This window comes from Artemia franciscana, chromosome 20 (assembly GCF_032884065.1).
Source record: "Artemia franciscana chromosome 20, ASM3288406v1, whole genome shotgun sequence".
In the NCBI taxonomy this organism is placed as follows: Eukaryota; Metazoa; Arthropoda; class Branchiopoda; order Anostraca; family Artemiidae; genus Artemia; species Artemia franciscana.
Window position 1 is genome coordinate 15,737,016 of NC_088882.1, and position 27,942 is coordinate 15,764,957.

Here is a 27,942-nt window from a genome sequence, read left to right on the forward strand (position 1 = left end):
TGTTCACGATCCAATTCTACACATGTCGAAACAGCAGCGATACGGTTAGGTGAAGGCATTCCCAAATCCTGAAGAGGTTTGTTTGCCATACGTACGCACAAATCTTCTATAATAACTAAAGTGTAGTTATAAATTTCTGATGTAAAATCAAAAGTCATATCTGACGTCTCTAACTGTTTTCGATGGAGTATATCTTCGGACATTTTTGACTTATATTTTTCCCATAGCTCTGTAGGAGCTGATGGAGAGCAAGTTGTTAAAATGATGCCAAACAATGCACGAATTTGACTTGGGGTTGACGTTTCGCACGCGTCATTGATGCAGTTATCCCAGTGTTGGTCATTCTCCAATAAATTCAGAGCTTGGCATGCACTACGGTAAGTGTCATGTATAGTACCGTTTACAGTTTTCAAATACTCAAAGGATGTCGGACCGGGTACATTCACCAAAAGCAGGCATAGAAAGAAGCATTCATGTTGATTGGGGTGAACGGTGTAGAGTCTTCCTATCGTGGTATCTTTGAAGATGGTAGGTTGGCCGTCGACTGACTTACCCTGTTTTCGACGTTCAAATACTTTATTTTTAGTATTCCACGTGTAATACGAAGGCACTTTAGTATACAGCAGTTTTTTTGCACAAGAATCATTTTTGCAAAGTGAAAAAAAAGCTGTTAATTTTGTATCCGGTGGATTCAGGGCTCTTTGTTGCACGTTGGTTTCCGAGAAATAAACACGTTGACCATTCTGTAAATGTACCGCTAAGTGAACAACAGCTGGACTACGTTCATGTATCGGAAATGAAAGAATTCGCCAAACAGCTTCATTACTGCTTATGTATCTTCCAGCCTGATATTGTACGATTTCGTCGAAATCTTTGATGTCGGGCTGCAAGCCAAAAACTGCCATCTCACTGCCTTTGTTGACGTATTTACATATGTATTTGATTGCCTTTACGGAGTTACAGTATTCAACGTTTATGTGTGCATTAAATGTTTTTGATAATAATGGGGAATATGGAACAACCCACTGGTTATCTACTTCGATGGTGGTACCGTTACGCTTCTTTATTATTGCTGTTTTACCGCCATCTTCAGTAGATCTTCTTCTATAATGTGGGTAACCATCATTGCCAGTAATTGTGTTGGATACTAAAAGTCGAGGATATTGCTTTGTGCACCTTCCTTTGGCCATGCATGGTGAATTTTCGTTCAGTGCACCGCAAGGTCCATGTATCATATTTTTTACAATAATATCATGTAAACCCTTATCGACATTTTTATCAGGTATTTCAGCGGAAATCACATCATCAATTTCGTTCGAAGTAATTTTTTTATGTAGCCAGATTAGTATATGTGCGTGTGGCAAACCTCGTTTTTGCCATTCCACTGAGTACATCCAGCATCGCACTGACCCAAACACTTCAAGTTTTACTATGTAGTTTATCAGTGATTTCAACTTTTGCCGGTAGACACGGGTCGTAATGTCATGTCTATGAACCGCCGATTGTCCTTGAAGTAAAAGCTGCAGTATCTCGTCCCAAGATTGATTACATGTAAATGTAATAAATAAATCTGGACGACCATAGAGACGAACATACGCAATAGTATCTTGAGCATATTCATGCATATGACGGGGACTGCCAGCATATGACGAAGGTAAAATTGTTAATCTTCCAACGTTTGGGGTATTACTGTCATTTATAACTGCATCTCGCAAATGCATGTATTGTTCAGAGCGGAGCTTGGTCTGATTCAGGTGGATATATAGCAAACATTCTGATTCAATTTTAGCATACATATCAACGACAAATTGGTGAAACAATTCACGGCATTTTAAAATATAATTTTCTTCATCCTGCCGAATCATTAGTCTATAGGAATAATAATGCATTGCACTGCATTTCTTATTCATTTCTTTGTTAGTGGCTGGATTCATCAATTTAATATTAAAGTGATAGCCGTCGGCTCCATCCCAAAAAATTATAGGATATTGTAAGGCATCGTAGCATCGATGAGCTTCAGCAATTCTTAACAACTGAGCGTTTCGCTTATGAAGAATAATATCTCGAGGTAAAAACTGATCACCGACCATAACGATTGCCACTTCGTTGATAGTTGGAGCATTGTATCTACGCACATGTTGGCCAGGAGGCGTCTTGTCAGCGGAAATAACAATTTTATGCGTATCAGTAGGCATCAAATCGATGGCTGTTTTGAGCGGACGCACTAAATTATTATTTTCGTGGAAAAGATGTTGCAATTGGGAAACGATTGTCCTTTCAACGTTGGGAGAAATTTCGCAACGTGCATTCAATTCAGAATTTCTATCACTGATGAAGTACAATTGTAAAAATTTATGATTCTCGCCTGAGAATGGTAGAAGGGACCCTGCTCTATGATAAATTTGCCCTTTTACTTTGAAAGTACGATTTGGGCTCCAAACGACGTCATTTGGAAACATTAGTTGTATTTTCTGATTTGTTACAAAAAACGCTTATATTCTGACGTAGTTCCAGTAAGGAAAGTCTTCAATGGCTCTGGTGGTGCAGCCAATAGAGGAAGTTTAACTTTTCCTGAGGCGCAACACATTCCCTTTGTTTCACCATTGAATTTCAAGGCCTTGCAATAGGGACAAATTTTAGACATTGTCCCGATTTGAACACATCTACTCAAGCTATAATCATCGACTGGGCTGTACCTGAATACCAGGCGATAACTTTCAGGTTGCTCTGATTCCTCGGCACGCATTCTTTTCTTACTTTCTCTATCAGCAGCAAGCCTGATTTCTTGCTGTTCTTGTGCTTCCTCGGCACGCTTTCTTTTCTTACTTTCCCTATCAGCAGCAAGCCTGATTTCTTGCTGTTTTTGTGATTCCTCGGCACGCCTTCTTTTTTCACTTTCTCTTTTAGCAGCAAGTCTGCTTTCGCGTTGCTCTGGTAGTTCCTCGGCACGCTTTCTGTTCTTTCTTTCTATATCAGCCTCAAGCCTGTTTCCTTGCTGTTCTTTTGATTCCTCGGCACGCTTTCTTTTCTGACTTTCTCTATCAGCAGCAAGTTTTTTGGCATAGACTCTTTGAGCATCTTCATTGGCTTTTGCCATTGTAAGTTCATCAGTCATTTTAAACTTAAACATTAATAGATTTCTACGTGAACATATATGTCTTAAATATCTTTAATGACGTCACCGTCATAGCAAAAATGACGACAACTAACTTCATGACGTCAGTCAACACAGAAACATGACGTCACCTGACAGACACACAGACAGACAAAAATAAGTTGTCTCTTTGTGTGTGTGTCTGTCGAGTGACGTCATGTTTGTGTGTCGACTGACGTCATGTTTTCGACTGACGAAATTACAGACCGGGACATCGGGACACAAATGACGACCGGGATCGTTTTTAACCATTTCCCTTGTTCGGCTGGTAAACACCCAATGAAGTCCAAGAAAATAATCTTAACCAATTTTCAACACAACGGCTTGGAAGGAAAAGACTATCAAAACAATTAAGTCGAGTCAAAAAACTTCTGATTGGATCAGACAGATCACATCACAGGATTGATACAGTGCACATAGAGTTGAACTTCTGGCGATTAGTGTTCAGTCAAATCTGGCACGTTTGAAAAAATACAGGGTTATTCTGAATCCTGTCGGAATGGTGGAAAAAATATTGAAAATAGAAAAATAAACTTTGGATTGGCTTTAAAACAAATAAAAGGTAATAAAGTAGTTCATTCTCTGATTCAATAAGTAAAAACCTTAGCAACAAAAAAACTCAAATTTAAAAGTAAGGAGCCAAGTGAGTCAGTTGCAGACTTTTTTAATAAGAGAAATCAAAGGTCAGTAATTAAAAATCAAATGATGACATGGCTTGCCCTCGGCACCTTTACAAGGAAACTGCCTCAAGTTTTCAAGTTAAAGTTCAGACACGCTATGAAAATGTATGGCATCTATTGGCTCTGTATGGCATCTGTATTGGCTGGTTTTCACTCAAGCAAGCCGCATACTGTGTGGTCAATTTAGATGGTCGGTAAAACTCCCTACAAACATTTATTAGAAAATCATGGGCCTGCAGCAAGCTCGCTTATTCAGATGCATTTCATGAATGAATCGATGAATGAACTTTATTATCCGTAGAAGTATAAAAAAACACAAAGTACGGAGTATTATAAATACACAAAAACGATAAAGGGTAAGAAAAAAAAATTCAAACTAACAAAAGAAAACATGACTAATTAACCAGTATCAATATGGAAAAAAGGCTGCAGAGGGCGTAAACGTGAATAAAGTAGATAGTCTTTTTCCTTATATCATCACTGGAAGACCGAATCCAAGAAGGCATATCTATTAAACCAAATCGAGCAATTATTTTTCTGTTTTGGTGCCATCTAGGAAGCCGGAAGAGGAATTTGCTATATCTTAAATAAGCCAAACGTGGAGTATGGGGATTTTTCTTACGAAACAGATGAGCCATATCTGATAAAAAAAAGAAGCACAGGGGTGCAATAAGCGTTATAAATCATGCACAAACCGTTGCGGTTATAACGACTTTTGTTCGGGAATATTTTTCCGTAAGCACCTCATAGGTTTTTCACGGCTTGATTCGCTAGGGATGAAAAGGTTGTGGAAAGTGTTGGACCGAAACACAGACCAAGCCAACTAACTAAAGAAAAACATGGCAGAATTGCAGTCCCAGCAATGAATGGAGCCACCACATAGGGGCTATTAAAACAAATAAACTCGCATTTAGACGCATTAACTGACGGTCCAATCTTTAATAGTTTATTGGTAAATATAGTAAAATTGGAAAGCAATCCACGGTAAGTCCGGGCAACAAGACGAACGTCGTCTGCATATAAAACAGAAGACAAACCAATATTACGGTAAGAAACAAAACTTTTAAGGGGACGCAGGAACGATGCAAGCACACATTTAAATATATTAATACTAGAAGACAATACGGCAGAAGTTGCAACCTATCTCTTTCTACCAGAAGTTTTCACACAGGTGGCAAAAACCATGAGAGTAAGTCGAAAATCTTCTGAGAAAAAAGGAATCAAATAAGAGCCAAGAGCTCATATGGCATGAGCTCTAGCAAAATTATAAGAATCAATAGATTAATTGAAAAGAAAAATCAGAGGCTTAATGCTGGTCGGGATTTAAAATAAGAGCTCTGAGACACAAGGTCCTTTTAAATATCAAAATTCATTAAGATTCGATCACCCACTCGCAAGTTAAAAATACCTCATTTTTCTAATTTTTCCTCTCCCTTCACCCCCCCCTCTGGATGGTTGAATCGGGGAAATCAACTTCATCAAGTCAATTTGTGCAGGTTCATGACACGCCTACCAATTGTATGGTCTAAGCACGTCCAGAAGTACCGAACTCGCCAAAGCACTGGACCCCCCTAACTACCCCAAAGAGATTGGATCCATTCCGGTTTCGTCAATCACTTATCTAAAACATTTGATTATTATACCCACCAAGTTTCATCCCTATCTCTCCACTCTAAGCGTTTTCCAAGATTTCTGGTTTCCCCCTCCAACTCTCCCCTATGTCACCAGAACTGGTCGTAGTTTAAAATAAGAGATCTAAGACATGAACTCCTACTTAATATCAAATTCAAAAATACCTCACGAACGGTCACCCGCTCTTAAGTTAAAAATACCTCAATTTGCGTAATTTTCCGAATTAACACCCCCTCCAACTCCCCCAAAGAGATCAAATCCATTTCAGTTATGTCAATCATGTATCTAGGACTTGTGCTTATTCTTCCCACCAAGTTTCATCCTGATCACTCCACTTTAAGCGTTTTCCAAGATTTCCACCCCCCCCCCCCCCCCGAATCCCCCCAATGACACTGGATCCAGTCGGGGTTTAAAACCTGAGATCCGAGTTACAAGGTCCTTCTAACATGAAATTTCATCCGATGAAATTCAAGATCCGATCACTCCTTCGTAAGTTAAAAACAGCTCATTTTTAATAATTTTTCAGAATTAACCCTCCCCCCAACTCCCCAAAAAAGAGTGAATTCGTTCTCTTTATGTCAATCACGTATTTAGGACTTGTGCTTATTTTTCCCACTAAGTTTCATCCTGATCCCTTCACTCTAAGCATTTTTCAAGATTTTAGGTTGCCCCCTTCAATGTCACCTGATCCGGTTGGAATTTAAAGTAAGAGCTCTGAAACATGATATCCTTCTAAATATCAAATTTAATTAAAACCTGATTTAATTTTTCCAAATGAACCGTCCTCCCATTCTCCCCTCCCCAGATGGTCAAATCGGGGAAACAACTATTTCAAATTTAATCAGATCTAGTCCCTGATACGCCTGCCAAATTTCATTGTCCAAACTTATCTGGAAGTGCCTAAACTAGCAAGACCAGGACTGACAGACCGAAAGACCTAAAGAGTTTGCGATCACTGTATATCACTTGGTAAATACCAAGTGCCATACAAAATAATTTTTTTCTGGGGACAGAATATTTGGCTGAACGTTAGCTTCAGTATGACTTATTTTGGAAAAGGGTTATTTCCAAGCTTTGGGCAAGCCATGGGTGAAGTAGTTAAAGGCCCTACTAAACTGAAGGAAAACTCGACTTTCTTAAAACTTGAAACCCCCTCCCCCTTGCCCAATTTTATACAGGGCTTGTGATATCAGAGTTCGCTATGAGCCCTGATCCTAATCATCTTTGGTCTAGCTTTCATTTGGATCTGTTGCTCCATTCGCAAGTTATACTAAATTAAACCAAAAGCTTGATTTTTTTCAGCACTTAAAACACACTCTCCCTCGTTTTATTTGAGCTAGGGTTTTCATCTCAAAACTTGATACCTGTCATGGTCATAGGCACCTTTGGTTCAATATTCGCTGAGATCTATCAATCTCTCGCAAGCTACACTGAATTAAATGAAAAACTCAACTTTTAATTAAGCTTGGGTCTCCATCCCAGAACTCAATGCGTATCATACTCTTAGGCATCTTTATTCAATTTTCATCGAATTTTATCTCCATATGCAAGTTACAGTGAATTAAATGAAAAACTCGATTTTTTTTTAACACATAAAGGCCCATCGCCCTAATTAAGCTCAATTTAAATCCAAATAGTTCAATTTCAATACAAATCTGACTGACGGTTCTCCCGCTATACTCGATTGCACAGACGGACGGACAGACAGGCAGATCTCAAAAACCTATCTTGATGGATATTTTCCACTGTCTAAATAGGCGATGATGCCTGCATGATAATATGTCATTTTTTTTCCCTTTTTTTGGATCCAATTAGCCAACATGGCTACCTAAGACGTTGCAAAATCCATCCGTCCGTCTGTCCATCCGTCTGTGTAATCACGTAGAGGGGGAGAAACTTTGGTTGGATTTGGATGCAAATTTTGATGGCCAGATTTGGTGCCAAGGATTATGAGATATGTCAAGTTGAAAGATAAAACAGGGCTCAAATAAAACAGGGGAGGGGGCTTTACTTGCTAAAAATAGTTTTTCGTTTAATTCAGAGTAACTTGCGACTGGAGTGATGGATCTGAATGAAAATTGAACCAAAGAGGCCTAAGACCATGACACGTATGAAGTTATGAGATAAAGACCCTAGCTCAAATTTAACAAGGGGGAGTGGGTTTTAATTCCCGAAAGATTTAAGTTTTCTGTTTAATTTAGTATAACTTGCAAATGGAGTAACGGATCCGAATCTAAACTAAATCAAAGATGCCTAAGATCAAGGTTCATATCACGTTCTTGTATCACAAAACCTATCTCAAATAGGGCGAGGGGGAGAGGGTTTCAAGTCTTAAGAAAGTTGAGTTTTCCTTTAACTCATGAATGGAGTGACAAATCTGAAGTCAGATTCGTCTGAATACCTGAATTTGCTGGAACGAATTTGACAAAATACCACTGCATTGGATCCTGCTAGAATTCCCTAGACTTGTTTATTGCAGACAACATTTAGATGGGCAAAGAATCATAGCTTCAGTAGTTTTAGCAATAATAAGGTCCTGAAGATGATGAAATGATAGAAATCTGGTTCAGTTGACGAGATGACAAAACTTAAACACTAATGTCAGAAATATACGCCCAAATGGATTACAGTATGCAACATTTAGCACAAAACAAGGGATTTTAGCTCACTGTCGACCAGTGAACTGTAAAATAATTTCAATTTTCTTTGTTATATAGCTTTTAAACAAAAATGAAACCAAGTGTTAATAATACTATAATTTTTTTTTTGTCAAAAACAAATACCTTATTTCACATCCAAAAATAGGGCATGGAGCTATATCTGAGTTTACTCTAAATCTAAAGGGTGATGTTTTCTTGTACATTGCCAAAGCCCAGACACACAAAAGCTATATCTGAGTTTGCTCTAAATCTAAAGGTGTTGTTTTCTTGTACATTGCCCAAGCACACACACACAAAGTTTTCGTGTCAAAGGTAAAGTATTTGAAAAACAAGTACATTAAAAGTATCTTAAGTAATAAGTATTTCGTAATCTTACTTAAGTATCAAGTGATAAGTACACCTAGATTTTTTACTTAAGTACAAGTACAAGTAATGGACAATTTTACTTAAGTAGTACTTCAAGTAAAAGTACTTCAAGTAAGTGACAGCACTGGTTAAGTGTATAATACATGTAAACGATATCATTAAGTAAGTGACATCAGAATAATAGTGTAAATCAAACATAGCTAAAATTTTTTTAATGAAATGCAAAAGAAAAGGTAGCCTATTTTTCAAAAGTCAGAGGGAGGGGATTTCTTTTAGTTACTTTTTTTGAAACTAGGGGGGGGGATTATTGACATCTTTGAAGCAGTAAAGTCAAAAGCTTATGCAGAGCTTAACTCATTTGAAAGAAATAAAATTTTCCAGAGTGCTCCTTTTTTTCATTGAGGTTCTTTTAAATTATGCGTCGGTTAAAATAACCATACAATCGCACCAGTTCTTGAAAATGCAGTGAGGGGGATTTTTTCTGCAATTCAACGGGTACCTGTATATTATATGGTACACACTCGAGAAGTGAAGTTAGATTAATGCTAATGAAATGTACAAACATAGGATGAAAATAAAATATTTTAGCAAGAAAATTATGAAAACTACAACAAATAATTATGGTAGGGGGGGGGGGGGTGAAGAAAATATTAGATAGATACCTAACCTAACACAACGAAAATACCATCTCTATATATTAAATAATTACTTGGTATGTGAGTGGGATTTTCCTTCAAGCTCGTAGCTTTTAATGGGTAGCATTAAACCAAATAGGCTCTATGAATTTCGAATCAGCTTAAAAAATTCTTTTCTTTCGTTGCAACTAGTGTTACCAACAGTTTGTTGTTCAGGAGTTTCGGATACTATTTAGCAGAGTCGTTCCATACACATAATTTGTTATTACGAGTTTTTTTTTATCAACAAAATTATTAACTTTGAAGAATAAAGTGACTGATGTTTATTATTACACGATCAATAAACTGGAGTCAGGAGTCTGGTTCCTTGGTGCCTTGGTTGCGGCAGATTTGACAATTCGAAAATCAAATACTGACGAACACATTTATTTATTTAAAAAAATATACATCGTTTAGAAATTTCACTTATATTATGCATATATACTAGAGAAAATACATTTCTATTTACATTTTTTATATCAGAAGAAATATGTAACTGTTTGAAATATGTAAATTCGTCTTCATCTATTATTAAGGTTAAACATATTGTGTGACACTGGTTTGAATCTATGGACTATGTGGACTCGTAGATTATAGTGGATAATGCAGACTGGTTTGGAGTTTAATTCAATAAAAAAAAAAAAAACTAATTTTTTTAGCTGAAAGTAAGGAGCGACATTAAAACTTAAAACGAACAGAAATTACTCCGTATATGAAATGGGTAGTCCCCTCCGCAATCCCTCGCTCTTTACGCCAAAGCTTTTAATTGTTTAAAAAAGTAGAATTGTGGCAAAGAGTCAAACTTTAGCGTAAAGAGCGAGGGATTGCGGAGGGGACAACTCATTTCAGATACGGAGTAATTTCTGTTCGTTTTAAGTTTTAATGTCGCTCCTTACTTTCAGCTAAAAAAATTAGTTTTTTTTTTATTTAATTTCTGAACGTTTTTGAATTAATGCATGTTTGGTTTTGGCTCTCCGCACATAAATTATTAAAAGGAAATTTGTACATTAATTCTTTTTTTTGGCTAAATGGCTTTCTCTTAGTTTTGATCAGACGATTTTGAAAAATAAGGGGTGGAGAAGGAGGCCTAGGTGTCCTCCAATTTTTTGGTTACTTAAAAAGGCAACTAGAACTTTTAATTTTTAACGAACGTTTTTATTAGTAAAAAATATACGTAACTTAAGAATTAACTTACGTAACAAACTTTCATAACCTTATATTTTTATTATGTATACGAGGGGGTTTGTACCCTCGTTAATACCTCGCTCTTTACACTAAATCGTAAGTTTTGTCCCAATTCTTTAAGAATGACCCCTGAATCAGAAAGGCCGTTGAATAAATAGTTGAAATTACTAAAAATACTTTAGCATAAAGAGCAAGGTATTTATCTCCTCCTAAATACCTCGCTCTTTATACTAAAGTATTTTTAGAGCCCCTCATATGCGTAATAATCTCTGTTCGTTTTAAGTTTCAATGCTACTTCTTCCTTTCATTTGAAAAAACGTTTTCATTATTTTTTTTTCATTGTTTTCTTATAGTAATGCTAGAGAATCCTTCGCCCTCTTCATTGAATTTTTCTTCCCCCATGACAGATTCCTCCAGGGAAAGATCCTCCAACATAGCCCCCTATCCTCAGCCCCATCCCCAAACAAAATAAAATCCCCCTGAAAACGTCTCTACACTTCCCAATAACCATTACTTTATGTAAACACTGGTCAAAGTTTGCAACTTGCAGCCCCTCCCCCAGGGATTGTGGGGGAGTAAGTCATCCCCAAAGACATAGTTATTATGGTTTTTGACTAGGTTGAACAAAATGGCGATCTCAAAATTTTGATCCGTTGACTTTGGGAAATAAATGAGCGTGGGAGGGGGCCTAGATGCCCTCCAATTTTTTTGGTCACTTAAAAAGGGCACTAGACCTTTTCATTTCCGTTAGAATGAGGCCTCTTGCGACATTCTAGGACCACTTGGTCGATACGATGACCCCTGGAAAAAAAAAAAAAACAAACAAATAAACACGCACCCGTGATTCGTCTTCTGGCAAAAAATACAAAATTCCACATTTTTGTAGATAGGAGCTTAAAACTTTTACAGTAGGATTCTCTGATACGCTGAATCTGATTTTCGTTAAGATCTTACGACTTTAGGGGGTGTTTCCCCCTATTTTCCTAAATAAGGCAAATTTTCTCAGGCTCGTAACTTTTGATGGGTAAGACTAAACTTGATGAAACTTATATATTTAAAATCAGAATTAAAATACGATTCTTTTGATGTAGCTATTGATATCAAAATTCAATTTTTTAGAGTTTTGGTTACTATTGAGCCGGGTCGCTCCTTACTACAGTTCGTTACTACGAACTGTTTGAAAATACTTAAATGAAGGCGGGGTGCTGCTTGTTCTCCTTAGATTGTACAAAATACCTTTTTGGGGTATTTCATCGGAAAATGCCTTTTGGTATTTTCATAAGAAAAAACGAAGATTAATTTGCTCTTGGTGCTTAAGCCCTTTTAGAAAAGCTTTTTGTTTAAATTAAAAATCTCCTGTGTTTCAGGAGTCACTTTTAAGAAATTAGGACAAACAGTCAACATTCAGTCAAGAGAAAGAAACATCGAGGAGGAATTAGCCTCTTAACATACAGAATAATTTCTGTTCGTCCAAAAAACTTTTTTTGATTAGTTAGTACAAATAATTCCGGTAAATCAGGCTTTATTTTCATGACAAAGTTTCTCTCTTAACAGTGAACTTCTTCGCGGAGAGTTCATCCCACTTGGAACGTTCATTTTCTTATTGAAAAATGGCTATCTAAAACTTTTGATCGGATGACCTCTAAAAAAACATAGCAGGGGGGGGTTAGCTGCCCTCCAATGTTTTTAGTTCCTTTAAAAGGGCAAAAGAACATCAAATGAGTCCTCTCCCGATATTATAAAATCATTTTGGCAAAAAAATTAAACATTTTAGCATACAAGAGCTTGAAAAATCTAAAGTACAATTTTCTGATACGCTTAATGTGATATTGGGATATTCATTAAGATTCCTTACCTTTTTGGGGGTGTTTTTCCTTTTTTTAAATCTTTCAGATTTTCACTGGGCAGCAATAAACTTGTTGTCAAAACATTAAACTTAATTAATTTTATTTATTTGGCCAAATCTTTTAATGTACCTATTGACATAATTTTCCGTTTTAAAATCTTCGGTAACTATTAAGCAACGTCACTCCTTGCTTATAGTTCGTTATTACGAACTGTTTGATATATTCCATTTGCATAATTCGTGCTTTTGTGACGATTTTTACTTACGATATTTTATTGCATTTGACTAATTACTCCTTCCATCCTGATCTAACAGTTAAGTGAATAATGCAAGTGAACCATATCATTAAATAAATTTCTTCAGAATGACAGTAGATTTTGTGGATAAGAGATTAAAACCTCTACAGTAAGGTTCTCTGGCATGCTTACCCTAATGGGGTGATCACTATGATTACTTACCTTTTTGGAATTGGTTACTTCTCTTTCAAAAATTCGGCAAGTTTTGTCGGAATCGTGGCTTTTGATGGATAATATCAATCTTAATAAATTATATACACTTGGAATCAGCATAAAAAGCCAATTATTTTGATGAATTAGTTATTACTTTTTTAGAATTTCGGTTAATATTTTCTCACATTCCCCCTGTCTTTGATTTCGTTGTCTGATATTGATCTAAGACGCCTTGGAGGCAAAAAATAGTTATTTTGACATGGTACTTTTGTTGTTTATTATGAGTTAAATTACTGATTTCACTGTTATTTTCAACAAAAAACCCAATTTGTATGATTGCAAGCGGTGTCTATTCTTTTCATTTATATGCTGGACGTCACATTTCATCATAATTTGACTTAATGAGTTGGTCTATCCCATTAATACTATCAAGAAATTTCCCCTAGGCAACTAAAATTTACTAGCAAAGACAATGTACTGTTTTACAAGCCCTCTGTTTTAAACCTCCCCGGATTTTTTTTGGTATTCCGTATCAGTATTCGATTCCTCTCTCCTTGCAAGTAAATTCACTTCAAATTACACGAACAACTTTTTTAGTTTTATATTCCCCTCCCCCAAAACAAAATATATAATTAAAATCAATTTCAAGCACTTCTCATATACCACCATCTCCAATAGAAAGAGAAATAAGTGGACAGAAATTCGTATTCTATTGTTCGACATCGACTGTATTAGGCACACCTTCTCTTACCACCTTCTCTCATTGTAAAAGTATAAAACCTACTGCCTCACTGGGGCTTTACTGAAAACGAATTATATTACAAATATTTTCTTTTCTACTTATTACAACATTGAAAATAAACATAAAAATTACAGTAAAATTAAATTTTGAAGCTATTTTCGTCATATTATGTCAAATATTCAGTTTTTTCCAAGACTGTCAAAGGCCGTTTAGTTCTTTCTGAGTCTGTTCAAGACAAATGAAGCTTCACTACAAACAAGAGTTGGATACAGCCACCTTCCCTAACTCAGAACTGCAAAATTATAAAGCCTGTGCTTTAGAAATTCTGTGGCATTGGTGCTTCACTGAAAAAGAATTACATTACACATATCCAGTTGTTACAGCATTGAAAATGAAATGAAAGTTACACTGAAAAAAAAAAAATCTCAAACAGATGATTTTTCAATAAATAATAACATTGTATCCAATCAACCATTCAGTTTGATTTTATTTGTACTTTCCGAAGCTATTCAAAACACATACGTTTCAAACCGTTCGTGGTACCGAACTATAGCAAGGAGCGACTCGGCTCAATAGTAATCGAAACTCTAAAAAATGGAATTTCGATACCAATAGTTACATAAAAAATTGTATTTTAATGCTGATTTTAAATATATAACTTTCATCAAGATTAATTTTACCTATCAAAAGTTACAAGCCTGAGAAAATTTGCCTCATTTTAGAAAATAGGGAAAAACACCCCATAAAAGTCATACAATCTTAACGAAAATCACACCATCTTATTCAGCGTATCAGAGAACTTGATTGTAGAAGTTTCAAGCTCCTATCTACAAAAATGTGGAATTTCACATTTTTTGTCAATTAAAAGTTCTAGTGCCCTTATTAAGTGACCAAAAAAATTGGAGGGCACCTTGGCCTCCTCCGGCGTTCATTTTTCTCCCAAAGTCTCCGGATCAAAATTCTGAGATAGCCATTTTATTCACCATAGTCGAAAAACCTAATAACTATGTCTTTGGGGACGACTTATTCCCCCGCAGTCCCCGTGGGATGGGTCGCAAGTTACAAACTTTGACCTGTGTATTACATATAGTAATGCTTACTGGGAACTGTACCGACGTTTTCAGGGGGGATTTTTTTCAGTTTGGGAGGGAGAGTTACGGTGGGGGGGGGGTTACGTGGGAGAATATTTCCATGGAAAAACGTCTCATGGGGGAAGAGAATTTCAATAAAGGGGGCGCAGGATTTTCTAGCATTATTTAAAAAAAATAATGAAAAAATAAATATGAAAAGTTTTTTTCTACTGAAAGTGAGGAGCAGAATTAAAACTTAAAACGAGGAGACATTATTGCGTATATGAGGTTTTGCATCCTCGTAATACCTTGCTCTTTAAGGTAAAGTATTTTTAGTAATTTCAACTATTTATTCTACGGCCTTTGTGATTCAAGGGTCATTCTTAAGGAATTGGGGCAGAATTTAATCTTTAGTGTAAAGAGCGAGGTATCGACGAGGGGTGAACTCCCTTATATATGCAATAAAAACATACAAATATAGAAGTTCGTTACGTAAGTTAATTCGTAAATTACGTATATTTTTTACAAATGAAAATGTTCGTAAAAAAATTGAAAATTCTAGTTGCCTTTTTAAGTAATCGAAACATTAGAGGGCACCAAGGCTTACTCTCTCTCTCGTTTTTTCTCCAAATCTTCCGATTAAAACTATGAGAAAGCCATTTAGCCAAAAAAACAATTAATATGCAAATTTCGTTTTAATTATAAATGTGCGGAGAGCCAAGATCAAAACATGTATTAATTTAAAAACGTCCAGAAATTAAATAAAAAAAACCAAGTTTTTTAAAACAAGCATTGAGGAGGAAAAGCCCCTTTCATATACGGAGTAATTTCAATTCGTTTTAAGTTTTAATGTCGCTCCTTACTTTCATTTAAAAAAAACTTATTTTTTTATTTAATTCAGTAAAGCGCCAATGACGCAGTAGGTTTTAGACTTTTACAGTGAGAGAGGAGGAAAAACCCAAACTCTTGTTTGTAGTGCTTTTCGTTCGTGACTCTATGAGTCTTGATAACAATGAATACACTAAATCAATCGAATTTTGATGTTATTCAAAATATTCAAAACTCTTGAAGTTTAATACTACCCATCAAAAGTTACACGCCTGAGAAAATTTGTCATATTTTTGAAAATAGGGAGAGCCCCTAAAATACAAAGTTATATCTATGCAAATTACACCCTCAGATTTAATATATCAGGGAACCCTACTGTAGAAGTTTTAAGCTTATATGTGAAAAAAGTGGAATTCTGATTTTTTTTTTGCCAGGAACAAGATCACGGAGACGTGTTTATTTAGTTGTTTGGTTTCACCACAGGTAATCGTATCGAACCAGTGATCGAGTAAAATAGAGATGTCTCATATACTCGGGAATCAAAAGTTCTAGTGCCATTTTCTAAATGACAGAAAATGCTGGAGGGTGTCTAAGCCCCCTCCTACAGCACTTTTTTCTCAAGGTTGTCAGATCAACATTCTAGATAGCCCTTTTTATTCAGACTAGTCTTAAGACCTAATTTTAAATAAAAAAAAACAAGTTTTTTCAACTGAAAGTAAGGAGCGACATTAAAACTTAAAACGAACACAAATTACTTCGTATATGAAAGGGGCTGCTTCCTCATCAGCGCCCCGCTCTTTACGCTAAAGTTTGACTCTTTCTCTCAACTCTTCTTTTTAAAACAGTAAAAAACTTTAGCGTAAAGAGCGCGGCGTTCATGAGGAAGCAGCCCCTTTCATATACGAAGTAATTTGTGTTCGTTTTAAGTTTTAATGTCGCTCCTTACTTTCAGTTGAAAAAACTTGTTTTTTTTATATTTAATTTCTGAACGTTTTTGAATCAATGCATGTTTTGATTTTGGCTCTCCGCAGAGAAATAATTATAACAAAATTTTCATTTTTTTTTTTGGGGGGGGGGCTAAATGGCTTTCTCATAATTTTGATCGAATGATTTTGAGAAAAAAAGAGCGGGGGAGATAGCCTAGTTGCCCTCCACTTTTTTGGTTAATAAAAAAGGCAACTAGAACTTTTAATTTTATACGAATCTTTTTATTAGTAAAAGATATACGTAACTTATAAACTAGCTTACGTAAAGAATTTTTTATTCTCATATTTTTATTACACATATGAGAGGGTTCGCCCCCTCGTCAGTACCTCTCTCTTTTCACTAAATCTTAAATTTTGGCCCAATTCATTAAGAATGACCCCTTAATCACAAAAGCCGTAGAATAAATAGTTGACATTACTAAAAATACTTTAGCGTAAAGAGCGAGGTATTAGGAGGAGGTGAGCCCCTCATATGGGTAATAATTTCTGTTCGTTTTAAGTTTTAATGCTGCCCCTTACTTCCAGCTGAAAAAACCTTTTTCATATTTATTTTTTCATTGTATTTTTTTTAAATAATGCTAGTAAATCCTGCGCAAACCTTCATGGAAATTTTCTTCCCCCATGACAAATTCCTCAATGGAAAGTTCCCCCAGTATATGCCCCTCTTTTCAACCCCTCCCCAGCCAAAAAATCCTCCTGAAAACACCTGTACACTTCCCAATAACCATTACTATATGTAAGCACTGGTCAAAGTTTGTAACTTGTAGCCCCTTCCACGGGGATTGTGGAGGAGCAAGTCGTCCCCAAAGACATAGTTATAAGGTTTTTCGACTATGCTGAATAAAATGGTTATCTCAGAATTTTGATCCGTTGACTTTGGGAAGATAACTAGCGTGGGAGGGGGCCTAGGTGCCCTCCAATTTTTTGGTCACTTAAAAACGGCGTTAGAACTTTTCATTTCCATTAGAATGAGCCCTCTCGCAACATTCTAGGACAACTGGGTCGATACGATCACCCCTGGGAAAAAAAAAAAAAAACACGCATCCGTGATCTGCCTTCTGGCAAAAAATACAAAATTCCACATTTTGTAGATAGGAGCTTGAAACTTTTACAGTAGGGTTCTCTGATACGCTGAATCTGATGGTGTAATTTTCGTTAAGATTTTATGACTTTTAGGGGGTGTTTCTTCCTGTTTTCTAAAATCACACGAATTTTCTCAGGGTCGTAACTTTTGGTGCGTAAGACTAAACTTGATGAAACTTATATATTTAAAATCAGCATTAAAATGCAATTCTTTTGATGTAGCTATTGGTATCAAGATTCCATTTTTTAGAGTTTTGGTTTCTATTGAGCCGGGTCGCTCCTTACTACAGTTCGTTACCACGAACTGTTTGATAGCTATGTCTTTGATGATAACTTGACGCCCAGAGCCACTGGGGGATGGGCTGAGTTTCAGGGGTCATTATTAAATGATTGGAACGAAAAATCAAACTTTGGCGTAAAGAGCGAGATATTAAAAAAAGAAGGTGACTCCCTTCATTTACATAATAATTTCTGTTCGTTCTTATTTTGAACATAACTCTCAGTTGTGAAAACTTTTTTTTTAGTCAATGATAAAATTAAGAGTATGATAAACTTGCACTACTAAATTATGACCGCTGGATAATAATAGTTGTTGATTTCCTATTATGGGGTATTTTAGCAGTCATTTACCCTACACATAATTATAAATGACCTATATTTAGAAGAAAAAGAAAACATCAAGATAGATATGATGACTTTTATTTGAAAAAAAATTATATGATTTACGACTATCCTTTAAGCAACATTTTTAATCAATGAATTCAGGGGGTACCATAGAAAACGAACAGAATTTACTTCGTATATGAAAGGGGCTGCTTCCTCATCAACGCCATATACAACGGCGTATATTTCATATACGAAGTAATTTCTGTTCGTTTTAAGTTTTAATGTCGCTCCTTACTTTCAGCTAAAAATTTTTTTTTTTTTTATTTAATTCAACTGAAGGAAGAACTTGCTCTTGTATGGCGCTCAGACACAATAATTAAGATTACAAATGAACTATGCTTGAAAAAGACAAGAGATCCTTACAAATATACAATTGAATTCCAAACGGATGAGTAGCCTATGTTATCAAATTAAATTTGTCCTCATTGCTTGAAACAGATTAGAAAAGAAAATGTTTGTATGAATTTTTAATTACCCTTTACGCAGACTGATTTCAGTAGGTTGAAATAACCATGATTACTAGTTTTTAAACGTTATCTTAACTTTTTGTATGCTTGTACTAATAAATGGCTTATGCCTTTGTTTTGAATAATAAATAACAAACTGAACTATTATCTTTTTAATAAAAGATTTTGTCCTGTTATTTCAAGTAAAGGATATTTTTCATTATATCCTGTTTTATAATTGCATTACATAAAATAATTTTTTTAAAGGTTTGTGATCCAAAATTGGTTAAGGATTTGATAAACAATTGACATATGCCTTTTTTAAAAAAAAGGACAATATGGCTATCTTAAAATTTGGATTCGATGTGTTTGGGTTACTGGAGGGAGTGGGGGGGGGGCTGATTGTGCTAAAATCACTTATAACTGTTCAAAAGGGTACTAGACCTTTAAATTTCAAATTAAATTTTGCCCCTTTTGAATCCTCCACAACAATTGCTTCTAAAAATAAATATTGTGGTCTAAAGAAAAAAAAAAAATAATAAAGAACACATTATGCTCACACCGCTCTTCACTTAGGCAGCACTATTAGGCTGCCAATGATTTTTGGTTTCAGTTACTTATTGATGGTTATTTGTCGCAGTTTTCAACTTGGAAGTTCATTTGAGTTTATTTCTGCTCATTTTTTGTTCTAATGGAGCTCCTTACTTTTCTTGGGAAATTTTTTTTTTGGAAAACTGTTCATCGAATTAATTTCTGCTCGTTGTTTTTATTGACATAGTTTTTTTTTAATGAAAAATAAAAGTTTGATTGGATGTGATGATGGGTGCGAGAGTCTGGTTGCCTTCCAATCAAATTTCAACTATTAAAAAGGGCACTGTAACTTCTGATTTCCAGTCCAATGAGCCTTCTCCGAAGTTTACGCAGTCACCCTTTTTATAAAAACCTTTTATGTTCCTGGGACAAAAATAGCAACCCTTGCCCTAAGGGGTATTATCCTAAAAGACGTAATCGATGGATCTTTCAACTATGCAAAATAAAATGGCTATCCGACAATTTTCATTGAATGTCTTTGGAGAAATGATGGGCAATGAGGGATGGTTCCCCCAATTACTTTCGTGTGTTAAAACGGGCACTCGAACTTTGGATTTCCAATCCTTTGAGTTCCCTCCGGATTTTTGTATGACCACCCTTTCCATAGCAACCTTGTATGTTCCTGGGTCATACGGGGGGCTATCATCCCTTAGGGAGCTATGCCTTAACAACGGGCAACTTGCATAACTTACAGTCCTTGCCCCGCAGGCTGGAGGGGGGTTGTCAAACCCGGATGCTTGGTACTCAATCTGAGGACTTTTTTGAATATAAGGGCTGTATCAAAATTCTGATCGCATGCATTTGGAAAAAAACAGCGTTGGGGGTGGCTTAATTCCCTCTAATCCCTTTTCACTATGTCTTAACAACAGGCAACTTGTATAACTTACAGTTCTTGCCCCGCAGGCAAGTTTATGCAACCACCCCTTCCAAATGAAGTAACTTTTAGATTTAAATAAGTAAATTTTAATGCATTAAATACTTACAACTCCTTCATGACATCACTATAGTATTGCCCTTGACTTAAAAGGGTGATAAAAACTTTTAATTTCCCTTCTAATGAACATCCAGAACTACCCAAGGGAAATCTAGCACGAATGCTCCATTGGCGAATTTCCTAGGGTGGAGTTAACATCTATACCCATTTTAAGAGTAACCAAAAATCTAAAAATATTTGTTTAGATAAAAATATGCAATCCAAAAGAGCTTTTTTGTGGTGACTCTATGTATCAGAATGTCTAAGAAAAATGTAAAGATTTAGAATTATTTTTTCGCGAAAAGTGATTATGTATGCACGAGGATTGGCTGAGGATGTAACATTAGATACAAATAGAAGTTGATAGAACAAACTAAGTTTTATTCAAACGAAAGAAAACGTAAGATGAAATCTAAAACGAATAGAAATAGTCTTATACGAGGGACATTGATCATTTCAAAAAAAAAAGAAGAAGCAAAACACTTCGGTAAAACTGTGCGTAAGTGTGGTGAGGAAAAACAGCACAAATATGACTCTTCCATGTACTTATCGTTTGAGGAGTGTGCACCCTGTCACGTCATCTACACGCTTCCTCCCTCTCTCCTTTTTTCTCAAAATCTTCCGATTAAAACTATGAGAAAGCCATTTAGCCAAAAAAAATATAATTAGTATATAAATTTCGTCTTAATTATTTATGTGCGGAGAGCCAAGATCAAAACATGCATTAATTCTAAAACGTCCTGAAATTAAATAAAAAAACAAGTTTTTTTTTAAATGAAAGTAAGGAGCGACATCAAAACTTAAAACGAACAGAAATTACTCCGTATATGAAAGAGGCTTTTCCTCCTCAACGCCCCGTTCTTTACGCTAAAGTTTTTTACTTTTTTAAGAAGTAGAGCTTAGAGAAAGAGTCAAACTTTAGCGTAAAGAGCGGGGCGTTGAGGAGGAAAAGCCCCTTTCGTATACGGAGTAATTTCTGTTCGTTTAAAGTTATATCTATGCAAATTACACCATCAGATTTAATATATCAGGGAACCCTACTATAGAAGTTTTAAGCTTCTATATAAAAAAGTGGAATTCTGAATTTATTTTGCCAGGAGCAAGATCATGGAGGCGTGTTTATTTAGTTTTTTGGTTTCGTCACAGGTAATCGTATCGAACCCAGTGATCGAGTAAAATCGAGAGATGGCTCATATAATCGGGAATCAAAAGTTCTAGAGCCATTTTCTTAATGACAGAAACTGCTGGAGGGCGGCTAAGCCCCCTCCTACAGCTCCTTTTTCCCAAAGTTGTCAGATCAACATTTTAGATAGCCCTTTTTATTCAGACTAGTCGTAAGACCTAATAGCTATGTCTTTGATGATAACTTGACGCCCAGAGCCACCGGGGGATGGGCTGAGTTTAAGGGGTCATTATTACATAATTGGAACGAAAAATCAAACTTTGGCGTAAAAAGCGAGATATTAAAAAAGAAGGTGACTCCCTTCATTTACATAATAATTTCTATTCGTTCTTATTTTGAACCTTACTCTCAGTTGTAAAAACTTTTTTTTTTTAGTCCATGAATAGAATTAAGAGTATGATAAACTTCCACTACTAAATTATGACCGCTGTATAATAACAGTTGTTGATTTCCTATTATGGGGTATTTTAGCAGTCATTTACCCTACACATAATTATAAATGACCTATATTTAAAAAAAAAGAAAACATCAAGATAGATATGATGACTTTTATTTGAAAAAAAAATTATATGATTTATGACTATCCTTTAAGCAACATTTTTAATCAATGAATTCGGGAGTACCAATGCCTTCCAAGGTTTAAATTTTTTGTTTTTACTATAAAAATGGTAAAAAAAAAATTACCCACTTCTGCCCCCTAAAATTAGAAAATTGCAACTTTCGTATATTCACTAAATTATCAAAATCGCCTCCCCCTATATTTTTGTGGATTGGTGCAATTGTATTGCTATTTTATCCGACACACAATTCTAAAAGACCTGCATAAAAAAGAAAGACAAATGGAAAAACTCCGGATAATTTGAATCGTTTAAAGTAAAAATCTTATTTGACGTATAAAAAACCCTTTATGAAAAATTTTGACTGCGTGGGCTCAAAGTTTTCAAATACCCCCCCCCTAGATTAAAAAAAGAAATATAGTTAGAAAAATGGGCAAACTTTTTTTTATCTTCACTATTAAAAATCTTCACCTCTCCTACATTTCTATGGGTTGGTGCCACTTTAAGGATTTTATGTTAAAATAAACTATATATATATATATATATATATATATATATATATATATATATATATATATATATATATACTAGCTGTTGGGGTGGCGCTTCGTACCACCCCAACTCCTAGTTGGTGGGGGCGCTTCGCGCCCCCCCCCAAAGCCCCCCCGCGCGTGTAAGTCGTTACGCGCCATATTAGTTACGCGCTATTATAGTTGTGTACCTGTGTCCCACCACGTAAAACTTGCGAATATACAACATTCTTCGATGTCCCATTCTCTGTGCATATAAATAGATTGTCAGGTTTACCGACTCTTGAACATACAACATAAAATTGTCCACGAGAAAAACAATCCGTATTCAGATCTATACCTGATTATTCTAATGATTGCCCTTGAGCTTTGTTGATGTTGATTGCTAATTGAGCATTCCCTGTGTCGCCGTCGTCATTTATATATCCCCCTGTGCCCCCAAGATCCCCCTTGTAGTTGTGTCCCTGTGTCCCGGTCGTCATTTATATTCCCTGTGTCCCGGTGTCCCGATCGTCATTTGTGTTCCGGTGTCCCGGTTTGTAGTTTATCTTTGAGTGTCCCGGTCGTCATTTATATCTACCAGTCGTTATTTGTGTCCCAGTGTCCCAGTCTGTAATTTCTCTTTGAGTGTCCCGGTCGTCATTTATATTCCCTGTGTCCCCGTTTTTAGTTTTCTTTTTCTCCTTTATTTTCAGTTTCTTTCCTTTTTTCAGTTTTTTTTTCTTTTTCAGTTTTTAGTTTTTTTATTATTTTTTTTTCTTTTTAGTTTTTTTTTGTAGTTTTTACCTTTTTTAGTTTTTTTTCTTTATTAGTTTTTAGTTTTTTACCTTTTTTTTATTTTTTTTTAGTTTTTTAGCTTTTTTAGTTTTTATAGTATTTTCTTTTTAGTTTTTTTTGTAGTTTTTAGCTTTTTTAGTTTTTTTTTCTTTTGTATTAATGCTAAAGCCAAGGTTCGAACCTGGAACCTCTCGGACCTGGAACCTGGAACATAACGCTTTACCAACTCAGCTACTTCGGCTTGAATACATTCGTTTTTGAATTGGTATATGATGAAATAATTCAGACGTCATATAATGACGTCAATCGACAGACAGACAGACAGACAACTTATTTTTATATATATCTATCTATATATATAAAAATAAGTTGTCTATCTGTCTGTCTGTGGATCAGGTGACGTCATGTTTCTGTGTCCACTGACGTCATGAAATTAGTTGTCGTCATTTTTGCTTTGACGGTGACGTCATTCAAGATATTTAAGACATATGTTCACGTAGAAATCTATTAATGTTTAAGTTTACAATGACTGATGAACTTACCATGGCAAAAGCCGATGAAGATGCTCAAAGAGTCTATGCCAAAAAACTTGCTGCTGATAGAGAAAGTAAGAAAAGAAAGCGTGCCGAGGAATCACAAGAACAGCAAGAAAACAGGCTTGCGGCTAAAGAACGCAAAACCGCGCAGTTAGATGAAAATCCACCTGTAAAGCGAGAGTCAAAACATATCAAAACTGAAAATGATAGCGATGATGATTGGGTTTGGAATTTTGACTTGGATAAGGTCATCAATGCCTACCAGATTTAAGTTAAAAAACAAAGGTTCGGCGATATGTACTTCATAGTGACGCTGAAAAATAAAGAAGAAAAAAAAACTGAAAAAATGTAAAAAACTAAAAAAACTAAAAAGAAAAAACACTCAAAGATAAATTACAGACCGGGACACAAATGACGACCAATGACGACTAGGAACCTCAAAGAAAAATTACAGACTGGGACACCCGGACACAAATCACGACCGGGAATATAAATGACGACCGGGACGCAGGGAAACAACTACAACGGGGACGCCGGGGGCACAGGCGGGATATATAATTGACGACTGAGACACAGGGATTGTTTGAATAGAAATTACAGACCGGGACACAAATGACAACCGGGACACAGGGACACAGGGAATATAAATGACGACCGGGACACTCAAAGAGAAAATACAAACTGGGACACTAGGACACAAATGACGACTGGGACACAGGGAATATAAATGCTATTTATATGCACAGACAATGGGACAGCGAAGAATGTTGTATATTCGCATGTTTTACGTAGTTAAAAATATATATTTATATATATCTCTATTCACAGGTGGGACACAGCTACAATGGCACGTAACTAATATGGCGCGTAATGACTTACGCGCGCGGGGGGGCTTGGGGGGGGCGCGAAGCGCCCCACCAACTAGGTGTTGGGGTGGCGCGAAGCGAGTTGTGTGTATGCATGTTTGTTTGTTTGTAAAAAGAGTGTTTGCATATGACGTCATTATTAGTACATAAGGCTTTGTATATGCACAGACATATAAATATAAATGCTATTTATATGCACAGACATTGGGACAGCGAAGAATGTTGTATATTCGCATGTTTTACGTAGTTAAAAATATATATTTATATCTATCTCTATTCACAGGTGGGACACAGGGACACAGCTACAATGGCGCGTAACTAATATGGCGCGTAACGACTTACACGCGCGGGGGGGGGGCTTGGGGGGGCACGAAGCGCCCCACCAACTAGGTGTTGGGGTGAACTTACCATGGCAAAAGCCGATGAAGATGCTCAAAGAGTCTATGCCAAAAAACTTGCTGCTGATAGAGAAAGTAAGAAAAGAAAGCGTGCCGAGGAATCACAAGAACAGCAAGAAAACAGGCTTGCGGCTAAAGAATGCAAAACCGTGCAGTTAGATGAAAATCCACCTGGAAAGCGAGAGTCAAAACATATCAAAACTGAAAATGATAGCGATGATGATTGGGTTTGGGATTTTGACTTGGATAAGGTCATCAATGCCTACCAGATTTAAGTTAAAAAGCAAAGGTTCGGCGATATGTACTTCATAGTTACGCTGAAAAATAAAGAAGAAAAAAAAACTGAAAAAATGTAAAAACTAAAAAAACTAAAAAGAAAAAACACTCAAAGATAAATTACAGACCGGGACACAAATGACGACCGACACAGAGGGAATATAAATGACGACTAGGAACCTCAAAGAAAAATTACAGACTGGGACACCCGGACACAAATCACGACCGGGAATATAAATGACGACCGGGACGCAGGGAAACAACTACAACGGGGACGCCGGGGCACAGGCGGGATATATAATTGACGACTGAGACACAGGGATTGTTTGAATAGAAATTACAGACCGGGACACAAATGACAACCGGGACACTGGGACACAGGGAATATAAATGACGACCGGGACACTCAAAGAGAAAATACAAACTGGGACACTAGGACACAAATGACGACCGGGACACAGGGAATATAAATGCTATTTATATGCACAGACAATGGGACAGCGAAGAATGTTGTATATTCGCATGTTTTACGTAGTTAAAAATATATATTTATATATATCTCTATTCACAGGTGGGACACAGCTACAATGGCGCGTAACTAATATGGCGCGTAATGACTTACGCGCGCGGGGGGGCTTGTGGGGGCGCGAAGCGCCCCACCAACTAGGTGTTGGGGTGGCGCGAAGCGAGTTGTGTGTATGCATGTTTGTTTGTTTGTAAAAAGAGTGTTTGCATATGACGTCATTATTAGTACATAAGGCTTTGTATATGCACAGACATATAAATATAAATGCTATTTATATGCACAGACATTGGGACAGCGAAGAATGTTGTATATTCGCATGTTTTACCTAGTTAAAAATATATATTTATATCTATCTCTATTCACAGGTGGGACACAGGGACACAGCTACAATGGCGCGTAACTAATATGGCGCGTAACGACTTACGCGCGTGGGGGGGGCTTGGGGGGGGGCGCGAAGCGCCCCACCAACTAGGTGTTGGGGTGAACTTACCATGGCAAAAGCCGATGAAGATGCTCAAAGAGTCTATGCCATAAAACTTGCTGCTGATAGAGAAAGTAAGAAAAGAAAGCGTGCCGAGGAATCACAAGAACAGCAAGAAAACAGGCTTGCAGCTGATAGAGAAAGTAAGAAAAGAAAGCGTGCCGAGGAATCACAAAAACAGCAAGAAAACAGGCTTGCGGCTAAAGAATGCAAAACCGTGCAGTTAGATGAAAATCCACCTGGAAAGCGAGAGTCAAAACATATCAAAACTGAAAATGATAGCGATGATGATTGGGTTTGGGATTTTGACTTGGATAAGGTCATCAATGCCTACCAGATTTAAGTTAAAAAGCAAAGGTTCGGCGATATGTACTTCATAGTGACGCTGAAAAATAAAGAAGAAAAAAAAAACTGAAAAAATGTAAAAATTAAAAAAACTAAAAAGAAAAAACACTCAAAGATAAATTACAGACCGGGACACAAATGACGACCGACACAGAGGGAATATAAATGACGACTAGGAACCTCAAAGAAAAATTACAGACTGGGACACCCGGACACAAATCACGACCGGGAATATAAATGACGACCGGGACGCAGGGAAACAACTACAACGGGGACGCCGGGGGCACAGGCGGGATATATAATTGACGACTGAGACACAGGGATTGTTTGAATAGAAATTACAGACCGGGACACAAATGACAACCGGGACACTGGGACACAGGGAATATAAATGACGACCGGGACACTCAAAGAGAAAATACAAACTGGGACACTAGGACACAAATGACGACCGGGACACAGGGAATATAAATGCTATTTATATGCACAGACAATGGGACAGCGAAGAATGTTGTATATTCGCATGTTTTACGTAGTTAAAAATTTATATTTATATATATCTCTATTCACAGGTGGGACACAGCTACAATGGCGCGTAACTAATATGGCGCGTAATGACTTACGCGCGCGGGGGGGCTTGGGGGGGCGCGAAGCGCCCCACTAACTAGGTGTTGGGGTGGCGCGAAGCGAGTTGTGTGTATGCATGTTTGTTTGTTTGTAAAAAGAGCGTTTGCATATGACGTCATTATTAGTACATAAGGCTTTGTATATGCACAGACATATAAATATAAATGCTATTTATGTGCACAGACATTGGGACAGCGAAGAATGTTGTATATTCGCATGTTTTACGTAGTTAAAAATATATATTTATATCTATCTCTATTCACAGGTGGGACACAGGGACACAGCTACAATGGCGCGTAACTAATATGGCGCGTAACGACTTACGCGCGCGGGGGGGGGGGCTTGGGGGGGGCGCGAAACGCCCCACCAACTAGGTGTTGGGGTGGCACGAAGCGCCACCCCAACAGCTAGTATATATATATATATATATATATATATATATATAATATATATATATATATATATATATATATATATATATATATATATATATATATATATATATATATATATATATATATATATATACTAGCTGTTGGTGGGGTGCTTCACGCCCCCCCAAGCCCCCTGGCGTGTGTAAGTCGTTACGCACCATATTAGTTACGCGCCATTGTAGTTTTGTCCCTGTGTCCCACCTGTGAATATAGATAGATTTATATATGTGTTTCAAACTACGTAAAACTTGCGAATATACAACATTCTTGGCTTTCCCATTGTCTTTGCATATACAAAGCCTTATGTACTAATAATGACGTCATATACAAACGCTCTTTTTACAAACAAACAAACATGCATAGACACAACTCGTT